Below are 7,894 nucleotides of genomic sequence, written 5' to 3'. Positions count from 1 at the left end.
CCGCCCAAAGCAGAGTGAACGTGGTCCGTCGGACGAGCGACGTTTTAATGGCAGCTCAGCAGCCAGTTGCCGTGCACCAGACAAAAGTGGCAAAATAGGGAGGGGATAAATAAAAACAAATTCATAAAAATACATAAAATTTCCGATTACTTATAGAGGAGGTTTATTTTATCATGAATTCTTAACTTTAAGATAGTATCTTGTTTTAACTTTATGTAAAAATTTTTAAAATCTCTTTTTACCTCTTTTTGGATAATAATATTTAAGGAATTATCTTTAATATGATATTTTAACCCTTAAGCAGTTTAATAATACAATTTTTGACCACTAAAGTATTTCACATCTAACCAGATTAGTCACTAACAAAAGGTTGGACTTTAGACACGCAAATTAATCTATAAACTATTATCGCTGACCTTATCTGCAAATACCGTTTCGTTCAGACGAGTAATTTATTTGCAAATGCTCATGCTCGAGCATCCATCAAAATAAAATTATTTATAGACCCAATGAAAATCGCCTGTTGACACACATTCGCTTAAAAGCCGCCAACGCATCTCAATCAGTTGGAAAAAAAACAGAAAATGTTGCAGCAACATTGTTTAGGCACATGGCCAGAAAATAAGGGGGAACCCCAGTGGTTCGGGTTTGTTTTGGTCGGGCCTTTCTGGTTGCCTAAATCCGTACCCTCGGGCCCTGAACTCACCCCAACCCCACCTCGCACTTTCTTCGCCCCGAATGGAAGGCAATTTTGTCGCACGTGTCGGAAATTTTGTTACGGCCGATTGCTTTTGCTTCCTCTCCTTCTGCAATGCCTCCGTATTTCAATGAGTTGGATTCAAACTGATGGGTTGCTCTATATATACAGAGATACAGGAATTATTCTTAGACTATAACTAATGGGAATTAAAGACAATATTTACTTTTTTATTCAATTTACTAACTAAGGTATTTTAAGGGCTATATAACACATTAAAAATCTGCATGGATTAATTTTTAGTAGAGAAAAGAGTAATGAAAAAATGTGTTAACTGTACTGTATACATTTTCTAGCATTACTTAAAAAAGAGCTGGAACTTAATTAAGTACTTAATTATCTAATTTACTGAAATACTTCTTCAGCAAAAGTCATAACCTATCGAGGCCCCACTGAATAGTTATGTATTTAGTTTTCCCATTCGAATACCCACTGTCTCAGAAGATATATTTTCGCTCGGCCTTTCTCGCCGTTGTCGTAATGAAAAGGCAATTCAATGGCCTTTGGCTTTTGCCGCTGCCTGCGACACTAACGGTAAACGGGGAACGATGGCTGATTTCCTGTTTGGCTTTAATCGTCTGCTGCCGCTGTCGATGTCGCTGCCTCCTCCGCCGACAAAAATGGCATCAAATGCTGAGCAGCAAGCAATAAAAGAGAAATTAGCATAACACATGAGACTGTGGAGGAGGTTCCTCTTTCCGGAACCTCTTTTCCTCTCCCTCCCCCCAACTTTTACCATGTTCTTTATGTGTGATTTTAATGGGCTCGTGGGTGTCTGGGCCAAAGTCGCTTTTCTATTTCAATTGCCGACACGTGTACGCCGCGTAAAACAAAAGCAACACAACCATTATGGCATCACGCACATGTCTGGCCATTTGCATTTCAACCCGCCCACAAAAATTTCCACCACCCACTAGCGCCCTTTTTCTTGTTGGCCAAAGTGTCATTTAATTGCCATAAAGCGAGAAGGCGTGGTCTGGCTTTTGCGTCAATGCAAGAGTTTCGCATAAACAAACTCGTAACATCAGAACTGTCCAGCCCATCAGGCTGGCTATTAAATAAAAGTGCGTAATCAAATCTAATGCCAAATTTAGCCTAAAGCAACACGCCTCGATCACACGGCTGTATTCTACTGATTAGCCAGGGCCCAAAATAACCTGTACCAAAAATAATCTTAACATCCAAAAAACAAGGTCATTTCATCGCCCATTCAAAGTCGAGATTATGCATTTATAATTTTAGAAATGGGCTTTAGACATGGGCTTTATGAATTTTTGGAAGAAATTGTTGGCAATGTATAATTTATGAACTATAAACTCATAAAGATAACAAGGCAAGTGTACTTTAAATGAAGTAATCTTAATATACTCGTACATCAACAGGGAAATCCCCTAAAATTTGGCATGACTTATCTTGACATTTTATACTTCTCCATTCATTATTACCTAATCATTTTTCTACGCATTTTACACATCTCTATACTAATTTCTTTGCACCCACTTCCTTACCACCCTAAAAGCGTCAAACCACAGATTGAAATACAATTCTGTGGTTGATAATCGTAACGTTAACACTTTTTGTTTAGTGTAAACGATCGTACGGGCCAAAAGTAATACGTATTTGTTTTGTTTTCGTCTCGGAATTTCTTAGGAACACAATTACTCGGCGAATAAAAAGCGGTTATCAATTAATACGGCGGTCAGCAGGGAGATTTTTTATTTTTAGGTATATCAGAGAATCGAAAATGCCTTGACCGTGAGAGAGTGTGTGTAGGCTGATTGTGTGTACAAGCGTGTCCCCTGCTTTGGTGTGAGTAACAATAACAATAACAGTAACATGCGCCGACCGCTCGGTACTCATTGTACTCGATTTTTTTCGTACTTTTTGGCCGGCTTTTTTTCCCGGCATGTGTCAGATTTTTATATACTCTTTAAAGAGATACTTTGAGTTTGTTAAAAGAAATTAAAAAAATGAAATTTTATTTTACTTGATAGCTAGAAATATTAATACTGTATGCCAATTGGAAACCTGATAAACATTTTGTATAGCTTTTAAGTTTTCAGTTTTTCTTAAGTAACTTAAAAATTAAAGGCAACTAAAAGTTAAGGAAGCAAGGAAGTTAAGGATACAAAGCATCATGTTAGTTACCTTCAGAATAAAACTCCTAGCAATACTTAATTAATATTTAAAGTTTTTCTCTAAACTTTAAGAGCATTTTTGGTGCAGTTTTTTTTAAACTTTCCTCCTGATTTATTTTCCACTCTCTTGCGACTTTTATAATTATTCTTTTTTCTCCGTAGTTGACTTTTGTTTTCGCCTCACACATGCCCAATGTCAAGGCCTCTTCGACAAAACCGCGAAAAGTCGCCAAAAATACGTCTGTGAGTTAATTTGCATACAAATATTTGCATTATATATAGACGCTGCTCTAAATACGGGGGGTAGCAGAGGGAAAGGCCAGCCACGCGCCTCGTTATGAGGGGCAATATGCTGAGGAACAATGCGTGTGAGCCAAAGCCGATGGCCCCCCAGCGGATCAACATACAAAAATACATATAATACTCGCTGATACCGACAATTTGATAGGGTTTTTCCAGCGAAAAACAAAGTACGCACCTGCTGCAGAACACCTGGCAACAAAACAAGTTTTTTTGTTTTTTTTTTAAGTTCCTTTTCATTAATATTTTTTGGCAAGTTAAACTGACATGATAGAACATTGAAAATTATTGTAAATTACATATCACAAAATTAAAATCTTTTCCAAGTTTATAAACATGGATTATTATCTTAGTAAGCTTAGCCAGACTGTGATGACTAACTTGGCATCCAAATTTGTCGAATACCTCTTTATAGCCTTATTAAAATAAAATTTATACAAGATTGCATAAAGCCGCAAATGCGTCAGAGAAGTCTATAAATAGATGGATATTAAATGTTGTTTAACAAAGAACAACTCATGTTTAACACTTCTTAAAGAAAGGCAATAGAAGCTCTAAATATTTAAATAATTAAAAAATAATCAAATTTGTTAAATGTTAAATATCTTTTAATATCTAATAATTAATCTTTTAATAGAAAATCCACAAACACTTTATATTAATATTTAAAAGAAAATTTAGAGGGCTTTAAAATATACAAACTTATATTTATTATATATGTAAAATGTATTAATTTTAAAAATATATTTTAAAACTTTATTTCAAAATACGCGGGCTAAAGCAGTATTCAAGCAGTTCGTCTCTTCAATTTTGTTGATAACTGTATATACTCATAATGGCGTCAAAAGCTTTGGTACTGAAAGCTCTTGAAATTTTTAAAACTGCTTTCCTTGTGGTTAAGCAGTTTTAGGCGGCAATTTTAAATTTTAAAAAGGAAAGAAACGAAAGAAGCAATCATCAAATTATTTGTCTTTAAATTTATAAGTATTTTTAAATTCAAATATTTTCTATGTTTTTTTCCCTTAATCCATTACAAACAGTTGAATAAATAATTTGTTAAAAATTTGTTATATATAAAAAATATTTCTATATATTTCGAGAACTGCAAATCGTTTTAAGATCTTAACCAATAACTTAAGCTTACCACAGACACCTTGTTAAATTCTAATTATCAGATCAATATAACCACATGATTGCCATTCGCCGCCGGGCCCCGTATAAAAGTCAATTGCTAAATTAAAACATTTCAATAAGTAATGCTAACAACTCGAAATCTGAGACCAGCTGAAGTCATTAAACTGCCTCATCGCCTGGCCTGGGCCCAAGCCGAGTATCCAGCCGCGTTCGAACACCCAACAAACATCCATTTTGCCGCCAGCGAAGAAGGAAGGAGGTCGGCGGTAGGGGATATCATCGGAGGAGGAAACCTAGACAACAACAATGTGAAAAACTAATCAAAGCAGAACTCATTAAGCATAGTAAAAAATTATGCTATTGTAATAAAATGGTTAAGGCGAAGCCGAAATCGCGCTGGCAATCGAATTAAACGGCCGATGGCCAAAAGGCAAACAAATTGCCGGGGAAATCCCGGCCCTGCGCATCGGGTTGCAAGTTAGTTTTCATCGATAGCGAATTTATTATGCAAAGCAGAAGCGGTGAAAGATCAAAGCGCAGCGATAGCAGATAACACGCTTGCAGTCCGTTCGCCCAGCATCTAGGTACACTGAGAGGAAATTGGATTTCATAAAAATCCATTATACAAAAATATAGATTTTTGTTCTTAAAATGTAAAATATATTTATTAAAAAATATTTTGGAAACAAGAAGATGGTTCTAAATATCAAGATTTTCACTTATCTTAAGTTAAAACTAAATTTCTCACTGCACCCACCGCTTACCCAGGATGCGGATGAGCCCCTCACTGCAAGTCCATCTAGGCAGGCGGCCCTTTTTGCCGCACAAATAGATTAGTTTCACATGGCCATGGAGCTGGGGTTTGAGGGCGCCATAATGCACACAGAGGGCCGCCAGGCGCTGGCCGCCGCAGAAGTTATGAAAAATTAATAATAATGTCGAATCGATTGATTTCAGAGTGGGCCGGGGCCAGCAAGAGGCTAGCACCACCTAGACGGCTGGTCGTCGTCATCGTTGAAAGCTGCGGCACTGATATTTTGAGGATTTGAGGATTGTCTTGGCCAAGTCCCAAGATCCAGGCGACCCCGGGGCGTCTGCTCGGCTATCTCGTTCTCGCTCTCTTTGGGTGTGTGTGGAACTGTAACTAAATATGAAGAATGAGATGGCAGAAGGTCAAGTAGAATACTGATTACTCTTTACTTTTCACTAATAAGATTCACAGATTATCGAAGATTACTAGAGTGTATTAACAAATCCTTCCTCAATTTCTCAAAAAGAAACAAAAATATCAAAATATCCAAAATAAGATGTATCTATAAATATTACAAAAATAGTTCAATGATATATTATTTATATTTATTGGATTAAATGGATCAAACCTCAAAAATAACCATAATTAGTGAGAATCTTTCCTTAATAGACTCAAAATAAACTAAAAATACAGCAGCTTAAACTGATACTTAAATGAATCTACTAAACACATTTCAAAATGAATTTAAATACCAAACCTAGTACTTCCCAATTTTGTTTCACAAAGCCAACAATGATCCTTAAAAAAGAACTATACCCTAACCCATCCGCATCGCCATAAAAAGTGAAATATTTTCTGTAAGCTCACTTAGCGCCTCGAGCCAAAGTCGTACATTTTCATCACCCGGCCGGGAACAGGATCAGTCTCCTAGGCCACAGAAAAGGCAGACTCCGAATGCACACAGTTCATAAGCCAAGTTCTTACCAAGTTCTAGTCAAGTTGTGGCCAAGCTCTTACCAAGTTGTCGTCGCCATCGTCTGGCTGGAAACGTTTTATGGTCTGCGCCCTGGTCAAGTGATGCATTTTTCATGACCAGTTTGTACGATTTCCTTTCCGCAAACGCATCGAGCATTTTCATGTAATTCAATTCTGGATTTTCCCGCTTTTTTTTTTGTTTTTCTTGTGGGCGCATTGGCTGGATGTGTTTACAATTCTATTGGCGCTGGCCTGGGATATTATTGGTTTCGAAATTCGAATCGGCTGTGGGGGATTTTGAGGACCCAAGACACCGCTGCGTTAACATGAGTTGAGTCTAATGAAATACGACATTTGACTCGTGCTGGGGTCTCGCTTACGTTTTATAGGCGTGGGATTGCTCTGGGCCAAACTAATAGGGAAAAACAAGGGAAGGCTCTAATGGAATTCAGCTAAAGTGGAGCAGGCTGTCGAGTAGAGGAAGAAAATGTATTTTAACATTTTTATTATATGTTTCTATAAGCAATTACCTAGTTTTGTTAGACTTACTGTTTAACAAATACTAACTTAACAGTTATAATAATGCAAATAAACTAAATTTAAGTTGAGCTCTATAACAAAACTGGAAAGTTGGAGTCTGTCAAATCAAATAATAATAAAATAGAAAAGCATTCAATTTTCTGATATTTTGTTTTTCAAAGTGTTATAAAAAAGAGTTCATTTCCTGTATCCCCGTTACTTCCATCAATTATTTGGTCAGATCTAGTACCTTTTTCGGTTAAATCAAAAGCCTCGAATTCAGCGCGTGCCTGACTGACTGACTGGTTGACTTCCGCCAAGTCGAGTGTCTTCTGACCCAAAACATTTCGATGCGGGATAGAACATTCTGTGTTACCTTTTTGCCTAGTTAATATTCAAGCTGTCTGCCGATAGTCCCGACGTGTTTGAGTCACCAAAAGTGCAACCGAATGACTCGTTCCTGAGCCACGCGACCGACAAGAGTTCAAAGCGCAAACCGAAAGTCTTAACTACGAGTTGATATATGCCTAAACCGATGGACAAATGACTCATCATTGATGGTTAGTAAGGCTATTAAAATGGGTTTTTGTATTTTATGGGAATATGTTTTTAAATATTTGAAGTTCACATAATCAATTCCAAATATTTGTTTACCTTAATGTTATAATACTTATTTTTTATGGTTGATAACTTCCTTTGAAATTCTTTCCCATGAAAGATAAGTAAGTCTTAGTCTTTTTATAATCCATTTTCTGTAATGAAAACTTAAATATTTACAAAAGTATTACCTTCTCATGCTCATTTATATGATTTTCTCACTGAATAATATACCCAAGTATATGCCATAAAAAGTAATGGATTCAACCAATAATTTAGGCAAAAATGTCAAAATGATGTTCCCATTTCTGGCCATGCTGGCAATTAATATATTAATTTGTATTCAATTGTTAGCCTCTTGCTGTCTTACACCTCCACAAATCGATTGGACGGGGAACTCTTTTTTGGCTAATCGAATATTCATTGCATATAACGCACGACTTGTTTATGCTTGGATTGGGTTAAATGGTAATTTCCTTCCATGTTCCCTAGCTGAAATTCTAAGCCATCAGGCAAGAAAGGCAAAAAAGAAAGACACGAGTCCTGTCCCCCAAGTCATTGACAGCAATTTGATGTTAAGTATGTCTGCCACTGTTTTTGAAAGTCGTGATTAATTCGACTATTTGGGGCAGAAGAAGACAGTTTAAAAATATATATAAAATAAATTAGGGAATTAAATAGGTTTAAGGTTTATATTTGAGTTGTTTCTTAAAATTTCCTCAA

The sequence above is a fragment of the Drosophila eugracilis genome, unplaced genomic scaffold (genome assembly GCF_018153835.1).
Source record: "Drosophila eugracilis isolate 14026-0451.02 unplaced genomic scaffold, ASM1815383v1 contig_367, whole genome shotgun sequence".
In the NCBI taxonomy this organism is placed as follows: Eukaryota; Metazoa; Arthropoda; class Insecta; order Diptera; family Drosophilidae; genus Drosophila; species Drosophila eugracilis.
This window is presented reverse-complemented; position numbering follows the sequence as displayed.